At 40.9% G+C, this 19821-nt stretch overlaps 1 protein-coding gene across 1 annotated transcript in view; it reads right to left on the bottom strand.

Annotated features, from left to right (window-relative positions):
- ROBO1 (roundabout guidance receptor 1) overlaps positions 1 to 19821 on the bottom strand; it is a 464376-nt gene that overhangs the window by 92293 nt on the left and 352262 nt on the right. The gene's annotated exons all lie outside the window — the stretch shown is intronic.

The following is a 19821-nucleotide window of genomic DNA, read 5'->3' as shown; positions in this document are numbered from 1 at the left end:
ATTATCCATACAGGTTGTACAAAAATGCTGTGACATTACTGTGACATCCAGTCAATGGAATGCCAAGCTGTGGCTTCTGACAAAATCTTTGAAGCTTTGAAGACAGAAACTGCCACTAATAATTGATGGAAAATGGTACTGGCATCACATAGCAATTACAATAATTTATTTATTTATTTATTTATATTTGGTGCTTCTAGACCGCCCCCTCTCCCAGAAGGGACTCGGGGCGGTGTACAGTCCATAGAGAATATCACAAAATACAATAAAAAAGTGAAATATGTACAGTTTGGAGGAGGTTAAAATGTAATTAAAAGAACTGTACAAAGCTAATATAAATATAAGTTTTTTAAATCCTAAAACAGACACAACAAATTAAAAAACCCCTAAGATAGCCAGATAATAATACATTTGCCAGGAGGGACAGATTGTAATTATGCCAGGCCTGCTAATCGGAACAGGTGAGTCTTCAATTTTTGCCGGAAGGAGCGGAGGTCAGAAGTGGTTCTAATGTCGGGGGGGAGGTCATTCCAGAGGGTTGGGCCCATCACAGAGAAGGCCCTACTCCTTGGTGTCGCCCGTTGGCATAGCCTAGTGGACGGCACCAGGAGAAGTCCCTCCCTGTGTGAGCGAATTGGCCGCAGGGATGTAAGTGGGAGTCCCCAGTGTACTAGACTGTGATTCCATACTGGGACTGCAGTATATGCAACTCCATGTTCACTGATGAACAGCACTACAGTGAGTCTACTTCAAAATCAAAGGATAATTTATACTTTAAAAATACTCTATAATACTATGCTACCAGCAACTTTTTATAAAGAGAAAGACAATATATCTGCACTAAACTATATAAGCAGTAGGTATTGAATCCAAACTTATTCTTACTGGAACAATACATTGGTAATGTATTTATAATTCCCCTATATAATTATATCTAATAAATCTATTAAGGCACATAATTATGTTCCAGTAGATACTAAGCCTAACTCAAAGCCATAAAATGCTGTATAAACAAAATGGATATGTATTTCCAGCAAAATGAAATAATTCCTTTCTGTATTGATAGCAAAATTTCTGAGGAAAGCTCTTGTATAATGCTGAAAGCACATTGCAGCATATTTAGTTTAATCATGAGTTTTCCCCTAAATTACTTACTTCAACAGACACTCTGGTCCATTTTATCTTCTGTTTAATACTGCACATGATCTCTACTCATGTGGGTAATTGCTAGGGTGGAAAAGCACAGAAAACATAATATAACAGATGTTTCTTTTCAATAGACCAAACAAAATGAGAGGAAACAGGATTTTATGCTTCATGCAGATTTTTACTGAAGATCTTGTGCTTTTTATTTATACCCACACATGTAGATGGAAGTCATAGATGGCTATCCAGTACATATAGTTCATTAAGGAATTATAAATAGATCTGAATTTCTATTAAAAATATTCCTTACCAAAATAAGAGTGATAGAGAGGTCTTGTGTCTTTATATGTTAGGCATAACCCTGCCTCAATGAAATGTCCATCTTGTCAGATCCTTCTCTACAATTATTTGCAAAAAGAGAATCCATGCACGTGTCTGCTATTGATATAGACTAATAAACAACTGAGGAGGATCAGTCCCAAAGGTGCTTTTTTCAAGATGCAACTGGACTGCCTGTTTTTCTTTTAAGATGTTTCGCTTGTCATTCAAGAAACTTCTTCAACTCTGACTAGATGGTGGAGAATGGAAGCATTTATACTCCTTGCAGACAGCTGATCATCTGTATTCTTTTAGAGAGTTGCTATGGCCACTTGGAGGTTTATCTGTGTCCTCAGGGTCACCTGAGTAGTGTAAATGGGAGTGGAGCCTTCTTAGTCTGCAATACAGTATTGCAGACTGGAGATAGATGATGTATTGCAGACTGGAGATAGATGATGTCATTTCCCTCCCCCCTCTCTTGAGAGAAGGCTGTTCAATTTTGATATAGATGGCCTCTTTCACCCGTCTTTCAAATCACCCATCTTCAAAGAAAAACAAGGAAGTCCAGTTGCCTTTTGAAAAAGCACCTTTGAGACAACCATAACCTGAATGACTGAGAATCTCCATAAACATTGAGAAGGACCAGGATTCACAATTGTACAGAATATCAACTTTCAAGAAAAAATATACTCCAAGTTACTCAGTCACTAAGAGGTATGAATGCAATACCAGTTGGCAACTGCTTAAACCAAATGCATTTTTTCCTGGCATCATGGTGTATCTTTGCAGGGCAAAGAGCAATCTTGAAAAAAGATATAACTGTTTAAGAAGCTATCAACAAATGCTATGGGAATGTACTTACACTCCAAAATACCTCTTTTGCTTTAAACCTAAGTACTGCGCAGCCCAATTACACGCTTCAAAGCATTAGAAATGATGAAAAATCATTCTGTAAGCAGCAATTAAACCTATGAAGATGTTTAATGGAAATAGTTCTCCACAAACTTTCCAAACAGTTCTAATTGTTTATATAGTCCTCCCTGGAAATTCTACTCTGTCATTGGAGAAATGAAAAAGAAGTATGTATGTAATATGTCTGGATATAAAGAAAACATCAAAATCCACAAAATCTGAGCCTTAACTTTATACTGCTGACAAAGTTCTTAAATCAAATTTTATCATTTTCATTTTAAAAGTTCAGGTTTCTAAGTATGACTGCTCCATAGAATTATGTTTTGTTGGTTCCTTAAAACAAGGTATTACAAACAATGTCTACAAAAATAGATACAATTCCATTATGATGTAAGAGTAATATAGGTATCTTTCTTCCCTATTAATTAGTAATTTACTGTGACATAGACAGCTGTATAAATTAAATAAATAACTGATAATCTGATCACTCTTAAGTATTATTCTGATCTTTTAAATATAGTGTGCGTTATTCAAAAAGTTCTGAAAGCATCATCAGAGTTGGAACGGAGTTTAAAGGCCATCATACAAACTTTTGTTATGTTTTACCTACCTACCTCCCCCCACCTCACACACACACATTTTTAATACTTTAATATATTGAAAGTTGGGGAAAGCTCAAATGTTTAAAAATATGAGTTTCAGCCTACTGTTGGAGGGTTATGCAGCAATAGCAATTCAGATTGCCTGCTTGTTTACATAGTTTTAAGGAAGAAATTGTCTGGCATTATGCTATAAAGAACTATCTCTGGTGTTTTGCTCTGTAATAAAAGAAATTATCATAAGATACAGTAATTCTGTGTATCAGGGCTAAAATAATCTATGTTTGTCACTGTTGGTTTTTTTTTGGGGGGGAATAGAGTATTTGTTTTAATAGCATATGTCTAGTAAAAGATCATAGTTTTAAACTATACATAGATAACAATCAAAATCTGCTTCTCTACATTTTAGTTTCTTGTATTATTTGTCTAATACAGGTTTCAAAACTTTCTTAATTTACAGTATGCCCTTACTCTCTCAGTAACTTTTTCAAGGCACCCCTAGAACTGCTAAAAGATTGCCATAAAACCAGTCTTGCAAAGTTGAGACATTGGAAATGATGTGGGAAAGCTGAAAAAATCTCTCAGCACCCTGTCAGTTCAGTGTGATGCCCCAAGGTGCCACAGTAAACTGTTTGAGAACCGTAGGTCTGGTATTACTTTCAAGTAGAAGAAATAATTAAATGAAATAGCTCAGAGCCTAGAAACAAGAATGCTAACATTAAAGATATAAACAAAATATTTAAATTAAGGGTATCTGGTGAAAGCCAAGATACTCAGTTACATGTTCTTATGCAACTGTTCATCAAAATGATTTTTATTTATTTAAATATTTATCCTATCTTTCTTTTTATTTAAGCACTAAAAATAGCTGTTTAGTCTTGAGGCACAATTTTGTCCTGACAATACACATGTTGCTAGAATATAAAGACACAAACAAGTACTGTATTTTGTACAATATTTTATTTACAAGTATCATTTATTCTATTCTGTGTTAAAAGTAAAGCCATGTGGGATTTCAGAAAATATTTTACTCCTTTGATTTTATACTTGCTTCTTTTATTAGTAAGGAAAAGTCCAACATGATGATGGTTGGGTTTTTCCAATTTCTTTTTTAGGGTTTCAACAGCATTCATTTTCTCTTCCAAGTCAAAGTATTTCTGTGAAAGCTACACTTCTGGTGAGGTTTGTCTGATTGCCAATTGTCAATTTATTATTTTAATCTATTTCTCTTTTGGGCTAAGATTATCTTACACTGCCATTAATTGAACCATTTGTTCTTGATTCACTATTTCCACAGATGCAGTTTTTCTTTTACTTGAGGCAGGACTTGTACAGTATTGTTCGTTTTTCACCAGAGCTTGAAAGCAATTCATTTTTTTCTTCAATCCTTCCGGATTCTTTTTTTTTTTTTTTAGCTTTTAAGAGTCCAAAATATTAAGTGCAGGCCTTTTGTCAGTACTAAGGCATTAACACCTACATCAAGACAATCTGGGATGGGTTTGACCCTGTGACCCCCGAAGGCATGGACAGGATTATGGGGAGACTCAGTGTTGCCACTTGTGTGCTGGACCCGTGTCCCTCTTGGTTAGTTTCGGCTTCCCGGGAGGTGACACGAGGCTGGCTCCAGGCGATTACCAACGCTTCATTGAGAGAGGGGTTCTTTCCCGCCACCTTGAAGGAGGCGGTGGTGAAGCCCCTCCTTAGGAAGCCTTCCCTGGACCCAGCTTCTATAGCCAACTATCGTCCGGTCTCCAACCTTCGCTTTGTAGCAAAGGTTGTTGAGAGTGTGGTAGCACGTCAGCTTCCCCAGTACCTGGATGAAGCTGTCTACCTGGATCCGTTTCAGTCGGGTTTCAGGCCCGGGTACAGCACGGAGACGGCATTGGTCGCATGGTCGATGATCTCTGGCAGGCCCGGGACAGGGGCTGCTCCTCTGTCCTGGTCCTATTAGACCTCTCGGCGGCTTTCGATACCATCGATCATGATATCCTACTGCGACGACTCGGGGGGTTGGGAGTGGGAGGCCCCGTTTTACAGTGGTTCTCCTCCTACCTGTCGGATCGGTCGCAGTTTGTGTTGACTGGAGGGCAGAGATCGACCCCCAGGCGCGTCACTTGTGGGGTGCCCTAGGGGTCGGTTCTCTCTCCCCTCCTGTTTTCAACATATACATGAAACCGCTGGGCGAGATTATCCGTGGTTTTGGGGTACGGTATCATCAATGTGCTGATGATAACCAACTTTTCATCTCTACCCCAAACCACCCAAATGATGCCCTCTATGTGATGTCCCAATGCCTGGAGGCTGTGCGGATCTGGATGGGGAGGAATAGGTTCAAGCTCAATCCCTCCAAGACTGAGTGGCTGTGGTTTTTGTCATCCCGATTTGTACATCTTGTTCCATCTTTGACGATAAGGGGAGAAATTTTAGCCCCCTCAGACAGGGCCCGCAATCTGAGAGTCCTCCTGGAGACGCAGCTTAGTTTAGAAGAGCACCTGACGGCCGTGACCAGGTGGGGCTTTTACCAGGTTCGCCTGGTACGTCAATTGCGCCCCTTCCTGGATCGGGATGCTCTGTGCACAGTCACTCATTCCCTCGTCCTTTCTCGCCTGGACTACTACAATGCTCTCTACATGTGGTTGCCTTTGAAGAGCACCCGGAGGCTTCAGCTGGTCCAGAATGCGGCCGCATGGGTTATCATGGGGGTACCTAGGTGGTCCCATGTTACACCCCTTTTAGGCAGCCTGCACTGGTTGTCGGTTGTTTTCCGGGTGCGATTCAAGGTATTAATTATGACCTTTAAAGCGCTCCATGGCTTAGGCCCAGGGTACCTGTGAGACCACCTACTGCCACCAGTAGCCACCCACCATCCGGTACGATCCCACAGAATTGGCCTCCTCAGGGTGCTGTCGGCCAGACAGTGTCAGCTGGTGACCCTCAGGGGGAGAGCCTTCTCTGTGGGAGCGCCTTCCCTCTGGAATGAGCTGCCCCGGAGCTTCGCATAATCCCTGACCTCCGGTCCTTCCGACGTGCCCTAAAAAGTTGGGTTTTCCAGCAAGCCGGCCTGGCCTGTTAATTTTAACTCATTTTTAAATGTATTGTCCTATAAATTCGGGATTTTGGGGGGGGGGGATATGTATTTAATTTCTTTTTAACTTTTGGGATGTGTGTTTTTTAATGTTGTACGCTGCCCTGAGTCCTTTGGGAGAAGGGCAGCATATAAATCCAATAAAAACAAAACAAACAAAGTGTTTGATCACATATTTCAACTGGATATTTCCAAGCCTAACTTCAGATATTTTCTTTCCCTTGTTTGTTTTCTACCTTGGTTTTGCTCATTTCCTTGATAGCAACTCCCATATGCTGTCTCATGGTGTATTCAGCTATCTCCTTCTTGGTTTTTTGTAGGAACTTCTATCTACTTTTCACCTTGGTCAGTTTTGACTGCAGAACAATTGGAGAACATCAGGTTGGTTCTAGTACCAAGCCACTTTCTCTACATGGTTATTCAATTCCTCTACTATGATCTAGCAATAGTTGCTTAAGATCTGCTCTGAATAATTTTGTGATCATGCTCACTTGTCATTCAGCTATTTTTATAGTATTTATCTGGATGAAACAAAATGATACAAAATAATTTTAAAACATTGAAGATTAGGGATTTGCAGTTCAGTCTCTTGATTTTTTAGAAGCAGAAGAAAGCCCAGATTTTGTATAACTGAAAATGCAATGATAGAGTGACATGAGGACTAGCTCTCAATAAATTAGCTTGGCATTTACGTAAATATTGTAGAGATATAATATTGAAGAATGTAAGAAATAATAAAACCAGCATATAAATAAATTCAAATTAAAAATTATAATAATTAAGTAAATATCAACCTAGTTATGAAAAGAAGGAATAAGAATCTAAAGATATCCCAACTTGATTCTCTTTAGTATAAGAGAGGGCAGAATACTTTTTATCTGACTTTCACAATTATGTTATTATAAGTAACCTACAACAATAACATAGAGTTCCAGGGATTTTTGAAAATACTCTTCTGTATTGGAATCCTTGCTGTATCTGTTTCTTACCCAGGCCAATTTTAAAGAACTGATTAGGTTTTCCAATAAAACATTCCCTAAAAGCATAAGATTCTACAACATTATAGTGAACTACTTCCATACTTATTCCTTTTATACTGAAACATTCCAAAGTCTCTGAGAATTGGAAATAGGAAACCAATGAAAAAAAAGCCCATGTATTTCTTTACTGTAAAGAACTGCAACATAGACTTATCACACCTGTATTAACTTCAATACTCAATTTGAATTGATATTTTTTATCTTGTAGGTGATCAGAAAATGTATTCCCTTATAATGTTCCTAAGTTTTATTTAATAGCTATCAAGATTGGACTCTCATTAGTAACAGTTTGACTTAATGTCATGGCCCCATCAGATCGTGGTTCAGAATAGGAGTAGGAGTTGGAACAGGGACAATCTGATGGGGATGTCACATCTCTCCTGGAACATCGGGAGAATCCAGGGGCTGAGGACAATGCTGGCCCAAGTCCCTCTGGCATTGGGGGAAGTTGGTCAACCAGAAGGGGAATGGCCTACCTTCACGAAGGCAGGAAAGGATCAGAAGCAGACAGGCGCTGATGATGAGAGACAACAGATCCCTTATGATGAAGACCATCTGCCTCACCTACCCGATCTGAGTGCCCAGAGTGTGGAGCAGAGGGAAACAGAGAGGATGTGATTTGTTGAACCACTTTGTAAGCATATCCTGTCTTCTATTCTATTAGACTTTTAGGGGGGGAAAACTTACATTTGATATCCATTAATTGTTGTCTATATAAAAAAGATAATTTTTATAGGACAAAGGGGGGGGGGGAGAGAAAGGGAGATAGATAGATAGATAGATAGATAGATAGATAGATAGATAGATAGATAGATAGATAGATAGATAAACAGACAGAGGCTAAAAGATCCATAATAGTACGTTTAACTAGAGTAAAATTCTTGTTGTGACATATCACTTCTTCAAAAGCTACTCTTTACTCTTCAAACAATTCATAACTTAACACAATTATAAGACACCCTACAAAAATAACCACAGAATCTGTAAAACCTGCTTGTCAAGGAAATAACAAAGATGATTTGCTCTCCAGGCATTCTGAAATTAAGCATGTTACCAAATGGACCGTATAAGAAAGCAAATACTAGTTATGATGAACTGTTTCCAAAGTAAATGGTGAGATGTTTCTGAAGTTAATTTTATCTAAGCCACCGCTTGATGTATTCTTTAAAAAGAAAATAAGCATGTTTGTATAAAATGAGAAAACGACATGGTGACATGAAACAGAATGTAAATGAATACTTTCCTTTTATATATACATATTCCATTTCAACATGGCAAGAACATAGGCAATTTGAGAGCTCTTTTAATTGAAAGTAAGAAATATAAAACCTATCATAGCTGACTTTTCTTTTACTATAAAGCTAATGAATTATGCAACAATTACAGGATATGAACCTTAATATACTGTATGTCTATTTGAATCAGAACAATCCTTTTTAATTTTCATGTTAATATTGGAAATATTTTAAAAGTATATATATCACTACAATATATATTTTGTATTTTTTCCTCACAGTAGGCATCTTGTTATAAAAGAATAATAGCCATTACTATGAAGAAAGTTACATTGTTTTATTCCATAGAAATTAACTGCACATATCAAACCATGAGTTAACCAGATTCATAGAAACAGGGGTGTACCACGCTAGACAGGACTCAAGCTGCAGACTGTGCAACTAGGCTTCAGAGATACTCCAACACATAGTGACATGGTGCAAATGCAGAAAGAACAGCATAAACTGAATGGCAAAACCAAGTAGCTGGCATTGTGCATGGGAACTTCTGCACAGGGTAGCTGTAGCAATGCCAATGACAGTAAATCAGGAAGGAGTATGAGAAACTGGAGAAAACCGGGACCTGAAGGAGATACCAGAGAGGATCTGGGAAGTAAAGGCCAAAGTCAGTGGTAGGGTTCAAATGATCTAACAACGGGTTCTATGCCCTAATGATTTCTTCCAACAACCAGTTCATCAAACTGCTCAGAAAGTTAACAACCAGTTCTCCTGAAGTGGTGCAAATAGGCTGAATCCCACCATTGGCCAAAGTGGTTCTAGTGGTAGTAGGTAGCAGAAGCACTCAGGGCCATGTCTCCTAGGAGGGGCTCCATCTGATGGCAGAAAGAACATCAGAGCTCTCTGACCAAAATAATGTAGTGCTAGGAATAGCTAAGATTCTAAGCAGACCTCTCAAATTCCCAGGCCTCTGGCAGAAGACTCAAGATTGATGAAGATACATACTATCCATAGGAGTGAAAAGGGATGTGTGTATGTGTGTGTGTACATGCACATGCACCATTTAGTAAGGCTATATAAACCATTAAATGTTGTTAAATTACATGTCACATGGTAGATAAAACAAAATAAAACTGCAGGTAAGTGTATTGAAGTTTACTATAGGTAAAATGTACTGTATATAAGTTATACAGAAAGATTTCACCTGCCATGTAGAGATTGTGTCAGCTTTAAATGCCTTATTTTCAATTCCAATGGAGGTGGGGGTAGATATAACATCTCAGTAACATTTATGCATCTGCTGTGATTCTACAATTGAATCAAAAGACCACAAATGACATCATATCCCCTACTGTTGAACTTGGCTTGCAGAGCTCATAGCCTCACTTATTACTTTTTGTGAGGCCTAGCCTGAAACTCAAGTTATTTGCCTTGCCTATGTCTGCAATGAAATTGTCTGGAATGTAGCAAAATTTAATCAATTATAATTGTTACAGGACTTTGGTTTGATTCTTATGCCAGTAAGCGCACTGAATTTTCTATTATGTTGAATTTGATTCCATTGTTATATGCTAGAATATTTTGCGTATTGTTCTGTAACTTTCTGCCTAATGTGCATTGTACAAAAATCTTGTTTTAGTCTCTGTTCACTGAGGCTGGAGGCAAGGTAGCAAATGGTAGACAGTGTTCTGTGTTCACAGCAGACAAAGCCAAGGTTAGGCATAAATGTGATTCAAAGACAAGCTACGGTAAATAGAAAACTAACGAATAATAATAATTGATTCTGATACCCAAAATATTCCAAGACAACCTCTCAGCTCATATTTGTTTGTATAGTTACCTATTACAAAAAATATGCAAACACATACAAGCAAATTTAGTTTAAGTTCAGGAAAGTAAACTTTACTATCATGACACATTCCAGAAACACTCCTACATGGCTAGACAACATTTTTTAACAATAGTGCTTTGCCCAACACTTGAAAGGGTCATTCAGCAACCCTGGCAGTTATACATTATGTGGTTTATAGAAATGAACAGTTGCAGATGAAAAATGGATGCAGACAGTTATAAATTAAAGGAGGAGATGACAAATGTCAAACTTTAAAAAGTATTTTTTAATGTGCGGTGGGATTTTATTGCAAAATAGTAGTGCTATCATGATAAGTTTGATAGAAATATTATTTTAATATGAAAATATGTCTGATGCCACCCATAATAACAGTGTACGAGGTTTACAACCATTTCATAAAAAGCACCATTTACAGTTTTTCAAATTAATGTATCTCACAGAATTGTTCTGAAAGATCAGGAGATTTGGCATATCCTACCTGAATTCCTTGTAAATAATTTACAAATAAGGAAGGAATTTTGTCTGTCAAATGTATCAGGAAGCAAAGAATTTTGTCTGTCAAATAGATCAGTCTTCCTTCAAGCTAGTTACTATTATTTGACTTAGTTTTCCATGGATTATGCGTCAGCCAACAGACTCTTAAATTAATTCCTTATCTCTTCCAAAGTATGCAATGAAACCCAAAGGAAACATTCCTTGGATGTGATGAAAAGGGGCTTAAGAGCTACATGTCATCAGTATACTGATGACATAATCACCTAACTTCTTTACTTCATATATTGTCAGCACTGATTGGGAGGAAGAAAAAAAGTCAATCGTTTAAAAATAGGTAAGTGATACAACTGCAATAATCCATGTGAATATATAAGACCTATAAAAATAAAATTGGTTCAAAAATATTTAAAAAATAGTATGTGGAAGATCTTGGATCCATGAAAATAAATACGCATCATTTTCTGGTTTTATATTATGTGTTCTACAAATAAATACAGTAAAAGAAAACCTCTCCAATAATGATGAAAGTATCACTAATGAGATTTTTGTAATTTTAAAGTATGGGATTAATTGTTTCCATTTTACCATTTTAGGCCTTAATTACATTTGAATAGTGACTGAATAGAATAGATTGAATGGAAGACTGCAATCATAATACATTAACCGAATCCTTGGTCCATGACTTTTTATGTGTTCTGCATGTTCCATACTAAAATTTATGTGATATTTCATTTTAAGGCCTTTAAAGTTATAATATACTTTAAAATAATATATTCCCATTTCAGCTAAATATATTTACAAATAAAAGTAATTATTTAATATCCACACTGTCAAGTGAACGTTGCTTAAACTGCATCTTTTTAACCACAAGAAAAACAAAATCTTCATAAATGGCTGCCACTCTTACAGCATTTACTTTTTTCTTTTTTGCTTTGGAGACCAGCAAACCCACTAATTGTATAAAGAAGCCTCCAGAGATGTTTTCCAGAGCTTTTGGAGGCAGATTTAATAATCCAATTCTGAGTGAAGCCAAAAATACTGATTTTTTGCAAGAACATTACTGTATTGCTCTTTTGCTTTTTAAAATATTTATTTTAGCAGTATTTCAGCAATTGCAGACCGAACACTTATGCATTTTTGTTTTCCCATTTTAAATTCCCATCAACCATTAATCATGAATAACAGCACATTAACAATATGATCATTCTAATGAACATATTTATTTTAGTTATTTAATAAAACGCATTTGGTATCTTTCACACAAAGCTTGCAGGGCAAACAATATAAAATAAAAAGACATAATAAAAATATATAGGATGCAATCATAATTATTTATGAAAGTACTCCATATTTTAGTCTGAATTGGTCATAATTCTGTGCCAGCAAGAAAGTTACTAAACTCATATACCAGTAGGAGATAGGTCAATCCCCCATCCCCAAAACCTATTAAAGTTCTCGTTTTCAGCAGAATAATTTTACATTTCTTAGATAAAATCTAAAACAGATGTATTAAACCTTTGCTAAGCTTCACATAGCGAACTTTCCTATAATCTTTCCAAATACACACATCATATTCTTTTTTTTAGACAATTATCTTAAAGTTTCTCTTTGTTTCAAAATTTGATAATTTTGCAACAAAGAGTTTCTGTCGCTGGGAAGGAATAACAAAATCAGTGGAATATTTGGAATTTTGGGAGCGCTTTTGCAATAGTTACAACTTAGCTACAAATAACTATTTACAAATAAGCCAACAATTGAGTTTGTTTTTCACTAACTATCTCTGGCTCTCTATATTGCTTTCTACCATTCCAGTTTACTACCATCTTTTTTCTATGCAAGTAGGCTCAAAAAGTAGAAGCAAAACACAGAACTGAAGTTTTCCAGTATACTTTTCTTTATTAAGATTATGCGGAACCTATAAAAATTCTAATTATCAAGGATGCTTTTCTGTCACATTTCCAGAGCATTATACTGTTGGGAGAAAAATCCATCTGGTTCAGTTCCAAACTGGGAGAAAGACACTGGAAACACGGAGGCTGATCGGAAAGATGGTTTATTGATGAGAACCACATGAGATTCTGGACAGCTGACAAAATGGAGTTGAGTTTGGGTGGGTTTTAATACCTTATTTTGGCTTTGTATTTGAGCTTCCTGTTCCTGTGCAGGAACATGTCCTTTAATATTCTATTGGCTGTTGTCAGATTCCTATGGGATCATGTGGGGGAGGGATTATGTAGGGATCATAGTTGGCTCTATAGGCAAAAGAGGAAATGCAAATACTAGATGTTTGTCTGAGCTAATCTGGTCAACCTCTGACTTATTGCTTATCAGTTGCAAGGTTTCTGTGACTTTGAAGTTTGGACTGCTCTGAGACGGTGCAATGAAGGGGCTTATGTTCTGAAAGAGTGTTTGGCAATTCCTATTGTGGCTAATGGCTCTCATCCTGTGTTGGATCTTGGGTGAGGAGCTGCTTCTAATTCTACCATTCTGCCTGCAAGGAGTTTCAAAATATCCTGTCTTGAATGGATTACCAAATCTGCATTTCTAAAAGATGGCTTCCTCAATTTCTGTTTGGGTGCAGGGAGACTGGGGCTGGTTTAGGAGCATGTTTCTCTATTTCTCCCTTTGAGGAAATATAATATCTTGACTAATATTCCTGAAAATATTTCATTTTTCTAAGAGGGGGGAAAACTTCCCACAATATCTTGACCAAAATAATCTAAATATTTAAAGTGTTTTTTTAATTGGAGGCCAACAGTTTAGCAGATGGCAAGGAATATATGTACACTACTGCAATTGGATGAAATAATTCAATTTTCCACATGCATACTTCATACTTCGCTGTCTTTACAGAATCCATATTTTGCCTTTCTGGTTATAATTATTTTCTATGTCAAAGATGATCCAATTTTTTTTCAAAGGAGTTTCTCTTATGTTATTGTGCAAGTATTTTTTCTACTTTTTGCCTTCTGTTTCACATTTTTATTATGTAGTTTTATTATGTAGTTAACTTGCTTCAGTTTGACTCTTCTGAGCAGCTTATAATATTAGACAGAGATGTATGCTTCAAAAGGCTGATTTTATGAGTTGAGACGTTCCAAATTTTGACTGTCGATCAAGATTTTATGATTTGGGTAAAAGGGATTTATTCAGGCCACAAATTTAAAAAATTTAGCCTGAAGAATATGAGATCCATTTTAGACTCCCTTTGACTACTTGATTCCAACTCAGGTGATATACTATTCTTATCCCGTCAGCAGGAATAAATATCAGATTCCACTATTTTTCTGTAAAGATATGAGGTCAAGCTAAGCTTTATGTAGCAAAATTTGAGAAGTCTAACATGACCAACTTTCTGAATTCATATTTGGAATAACAATTTTGCTTCATTATACACAAAAGATATAAATCATCAAGAAAGTTTAAATGAATGTTTTATTTATTTATTTATTTATTAATTTATTATTAGCATTTATATACCGCCCCCTCTCCCGAAAGGGACTCGTTTTGTAGTTTTGAAAGGAAAACATATATTTATAAAATTTTGCTATAAGTGCAAGACTGCATGTTTGCCTCTTATTAGTCCATATGTTAGATTGGCAGTTGGTCTTACCTGAACTGCAATTTTAGGAGTTGGGCTGGATGGGCCAATAGTAGTATAATCACGTCCAATTGGCCTTGAGACTGGGATGAAGCTGAAGCCATGCTTCTGTGCTCCACCCTTCTGACTCAAGTTTCATTGAAGCGTGCTCTCCCGAGACCCTGAAAACAAGACACAAAGGAGAAACTTCCACCCACAAACTATCTATTCAAACCTCGGGCGAAAACTGGCCCATTCAGCCCCAACTCCTAAAATTGCAGTTCAGGTAAGACCAATTGTCATTTTCCGGAGTGAGGGGCTGGATGGTGCACTAGTGGGACTTACCCAAGCTACTATCCCATAGGGTGGGAAATCACTGACCCGCCCTGCCCTGTTGGAGGACCCGGCGACCAAACACCACATCAGCCGATGCGAAGGCATCCAACCCGTAACGCCAAATAAATGGCGACAGAGAACCATGCCTCCGCCCTGCAATGATGACTACAGGAACCTGAGTGGCCCATGTCGCTGAAGAGGCCATGCTTCACATGGAATGTGCCATGATACCAACCGGCATCGGCAACTTCTGCAACCTATAGGCAAGGGTGATAGTCAAGCGGAACCAACAACCAAAGATGGAAGAAGTGACTCATTCACCTAGCAATGAAGGCTGAAAAGACAAAACCAAAACCTCCGACCTCCGGAGGCTCGCTGTCCGCTTCAAGAATATGCGTAGGGCCCGTCTCATGCCTAAATGGTGCCACCATGTTCCCATTTCCCGACCGGGACCAGACAGAATCTGGAAGAATCATCTCCTGGGAACGGTGAAAAATGGAATTTACTTCAGGTAAACCCCCCGGGGCCAAACGAAGCACAGCCCTGTTGCTGTGAAACACACCTAATCTATCCTGGAAGATAGGGCCTCCAGGTTGGACAGGTGCCTCGCTGAAGTGACTGCTACAAAAACACCACCGGGAAAGTGAGCAGCTTCAAGTTGACCGTTATGAATAGTCGAATGGGCTCTGACCTAAGGGCCTGCAACACTGTATAGAGGTTCCATGTGGGAAAAACATGGACCACAGGGGGGATGTAAGTCGAGATCCACCCTAAGTCATTCCTTAATCACTGGCAGCTGGGTTAAAGAAACCGAGCCTGCACCTGGAAGAACCGTGGCAAGTGCAGTAAGCTGCCTCATCCCATACCATGGGAAAAACCCCTTGTTCACCCCCTCGTGGATGAAGTCTAAGACCCGCGGGACTGAAGCCCTAGTGGGTACTACCTGGGCAGATCAACACCAGGTCATGAAGGAGAACCAGGTGGAGACACAAATTTCTGTTGTGGACTGCCTATGAGAAACCTCAATGGACCTCACCACCCGGTGAAACTGATGAGCTCCCCTCAGGTGCTCCCGTTCGATCTCCACACAGCTAGCTGCAGCCCAAATGGCTCTGTGGGTACCAGCTACCCCTGATGCAACTCTACCTCCCCATCGGAATCCTCCACGGGGTGGAAACAACAGGCCCGCAAACCAAGCCCTCCATGGCCAGAGTGAAGCCACCAGGATGACCTCTGCCTGTTCCCTGACTACCTTCCTTACAGAGGAAAGATAGGAAAATGGTACAGAAGCTCGTCTGGCCATCTTGTGCAAAGGCATCGACCCCCTCTGTTCCCCGAGCTGGAAACTGAGCAAGGACCAGGGAAACTGCACGTTTGGTGAACAGGTCTACCACTGGCATATACTCCAGAACAGCTCCTGGAAGAAACTCCACTCCTTGTTGTCCACTGTCCCTCAACTCAACCAGTCAGTCTGATGATTGTCGATGCCGGTGATGTGCTCCACCCAGATGGAATGCAGGTGCCTCTCCGCCCAGGGTCCCAGCGACATTGTCTCGGTGAGCAGCACTTTGGAATGCATGCCGCTCTGCCGATTTACGTGGGTTGTTGCCACAACGTTGACGGTTAACACCAGGATGTGACGACTGTCAACATCGCTCTGGAAGTGCCGCAGGGCCCTGAGCTCCAGCCCCTTCACGTTGTGCTGGAGACCATGACCACCGGCCTTGTGCCAAATGAGAATCCAGGGATGCCCCCCCCCCAGCTGAACTGACTGGCTTCTGTGGTGAGGACGAGGCGTTCCTGTACCCTGAATTCGCAACCCTTGAACAAGGCTCGGGACAACCACCGCTAGAGGGAAACCAGTACCTGTAAAGAGGCCGGTATCTTGGGTGTCCAGTTGCTGATGTTGGATCTCTGTTCAGCAGGAGCTGCCATTCAAAGGGTCCTGGCATGTAGCCACATCCAGGGCACCACCTCGGTGCAAGCAATGTGCTTCCCCAACAATCTGGAGAGAGGGGCTATGGAAACATAACGGCCCCTACAGACCTGCTTAACCATGTTAACCAGCTGGATCCATGGTCTTGGGAAAGTAAAACCTCATCTAACGGAAATCTATAACTCCCAGGTAAGAGAACCTGAGATACTGCCTATGCTTTGGGAGAATGGGAATATGAAGTTAAACCTCCATAAGGTCAATGGAAGCCATGTAGTCACTGTCTTTACTGTATGTCCACCAAATGGATTTAAGGGAGGCCATCCTGAACCTTCCATAAACTAAAAACTGGCACAAGAACTTCAAGGCCAGAATAGCTCTCCAAACCCCCAAAACCTGCATCACGAGGACAGGTACAAATAGAAGTCCCGGCCCGCTTGGACCAGTGGAACCATCTCTACCGCTGCCAAGACAAGCATGCATCTCCCAATACACTTGGCCTGAGGCCCCATACAGAAGGAGTCTGGGGGGAGAGAAGGAACACTAACAAAGCCCAGATGAGACCGTGCAAAGCACCCAAGCATCCTAGGACATCTCTGCCCAGGAGTCCGAAAAAAGGCGCCAGATGACCACCAATGGGTTTGGTCAAAGCCGACCTACCTGCCCAGTGGAAAGGGAGACCACCTCCCCTTTGAAAGGATGCATACTCTGCGATTGGAAATGGGGTGTATCCCAGTTGTAACTCCTCCCCGGTAACTCCGACTAGGCAAACGAATATCTGCTCTGTCGTGCTCTCAGCTCCCTGTGGTTGCAAGGCGTAGACCTCCGTTCAGCCATCGTAGCCGAGGTGGGCAGGACATTCCCTATATTCTTGTCCTCCATGAGGATCGGGTCCAAGAACGTTCCGAAGAGAGAACCCCCTGCATAATCTGCGATGCCAGCTGTCCTGCGATTCGTCGTCCGCCTGCTAGCCGGGAACCAGAGAAGGCGACTAGAAGTGATGGACAATGCAAGAGCCCTGGAAGCAAATTTCATAGCAGTTAAAGTGGCATCAGCCGAAACTGAGAAACCAGAAGTAACCTGTTCCGGCCCTGGAGAGGGCAAACATCCTCAGGAGGAATACCCTCCAGAGGATAGCTGCACGTTTGAAGAAGGAGGCAGACTCCACTGCCCCGAGGCCCAAGCCGCTGACTGGAACGTCATCCTCAGCATCATCTCCGTCCTCCTGTCGTCATCCAACAGGCTGTCAGCAACAGCCTCGGTCACCAGAGAGGTGGGAAATGCCAAAGCGATCACAGGAGGATCTGCAGGACTTGAGAGAAATCTGGCTCGAAGTTACAGAACCACTTATTCTTACTGCCCGGATGTGGAAAAACCGCTGGCTTCGTCCACTGCTTTTTCACAACCCCCAAACACAGGTGAGGAACAGGAATCTCCTTCTTGGCAGTCTTGGGCTTAGAAAAAACTGGAACCACAGGCTTGTTTTTTGTATTCTTTTTTTTTCAGGAACCCCTGCCAGAGCCTCTTCCTTATCCCCCACGCCCCCTCCTAGCTGTGCAATGGCATGCGCCTTGAGCAGAAGGGATCAGAATAAGGAAACAATCCAGTAAATACCAGGAATCCGAACTTGAATCCTCCTGATATATGGAAAGGTCAGGATCTCTCTGATCCCTCCTCCCAACACTAAGCCCTCACCAGCCAGGGAGGGAGAAAAAAGGGGAACTGATTCACAAGGGATGGGGGGCGTCCTTGAGAGGCTACAGGAGCCTTGCCCCCATCATGTGCCAAGGCCCGAGATGTCTACTACTGCAAGGCTGCATCAACGGCATCAGAAAAAAACTCTCACAAAAAAAAATCAGTAGCCCTATAGGGGGATTGTGCACATCCAATGGATCCCAGCCAGGATCCTTGAAGCCTAAGCCCCGCTGCCTCGGGTATTAGGTGAGGCCTGATCTCCATGAGGAACCTCTTGCAAGCTGGGATCCTCCAAGCCCACTCCCTGCTCTTCCAGGAAAAAAAGGGGGAGGAGAAGGGGAACCTCCCTAACAAACTCCCCAAGGGAACCTGGGGAACCTGGGAGGGAAACAGGCCGAAAATCACTCCCCCAAAGGGGACATGGAATGAGAAGGAGAAGAACTGAGCCTGCCTTGCAGGACACCAGCTTCTCCACCCTCGAATGTCTTCGTGAGGCTTTATGCCTTCTCAGCTCGTCCCTCTGAAAGGCACGAGAGGAATGGGAGGCAGCAGAGGCCCTTAAGTCTCCTGGAAAAGGACGCTGCCTGAGGGATGAGCCCTCCCCAGGGCAGAACGGAGGGGAAGGGGATCTCCCAGCACCCTCTGCCAGCTTGCTCACATGCTTGTTTATACTTACGACTCTCCACACTGCCACCTCTGCTTCCACTTCCTTCACCTCCTTTGGCTGCAGCAACAACAAAGGGAGAAGCCTTCCTGAACCTTGCAGGCAGCCCCAATGCAAATGCTGAGCTCGGCACGCTCCAGGGGCCGCTGCAAAGGATTTCCCGGTTCCAAAGCTCTTCCGCGCCTTCTCACCACCACTGCGGCTTGTCCAAGGTACTAAAAGAGTCTTCACGCTCTTCCCATTGCTCAATGCCGCAGTTCGATTTCCAGCCGCCAATGTAACCAACGCTCTTTCGGAGCCGGTGAGAGGCTGTAGGGCTGGGAATCCCGAGCCCATTAGCCTTCCCGGCACATAAGGAACCTGCAGCCGGTGGCAATCACAGCTCACAAATGGTCACCGGAATAGTGACATAGCCACCCAGAAGCCCGACAGCCTTCTCCCTGGTGGCCAGATAAAGCAGCCACAACAAGGAAACTTACGGGAGAGGAGATAGGTTCCTTCGCTAAGAGGGGCTGGAAAGGTGAGGAGGGTCCAGTAATGGCAATAATCAGGAGTCCTATTTTTTACGTCTCGTCCCTGGCCCGACTGAGATGAAACTGGAGTCAGAAGGGTGGAACACAGAGGCGTGGCTTCAGCTTCATCCCAGTATTGAGGCCAATTGGGCATGATTATACCACTGCTGGACCATCCAGCCCCTCACTCTGGAAAAGGGTTAAGATTTCAGTTAAATGCATTTACTGGACTATAACCCGAAGTTAATATAGGGGTTAATTTGTATAAGTTGTATTATAAGTTATGCATTGTACATTTCATAATAATTACAAACAAGCTTTGAGGAAACAGGAAATTGTATTAATAAGGAATATATAATGACCTAAAAGAAAATGTTATTACTTTTGATTACTTTGTAATTTTCTGTATTTTTCATAGAAAA

The sequence above is a fragment of the Natrix helvetica genome, assembly GCF_964273705.1.
Source record: "Natrix helvetica genome assembly, chromosome: 4".
NCBI classification, from domain to species: domain Eukaryota; kingdom Metazoa; phylum Chordata; class Lepidosauria; order Squamata; family Natricidae; genus Natrix; species Natrix helvetica.
Note: the sequence above shows the minus strand (reverse complement) of the source record. Positions and strands in the feature narration are given on the sequence as shown.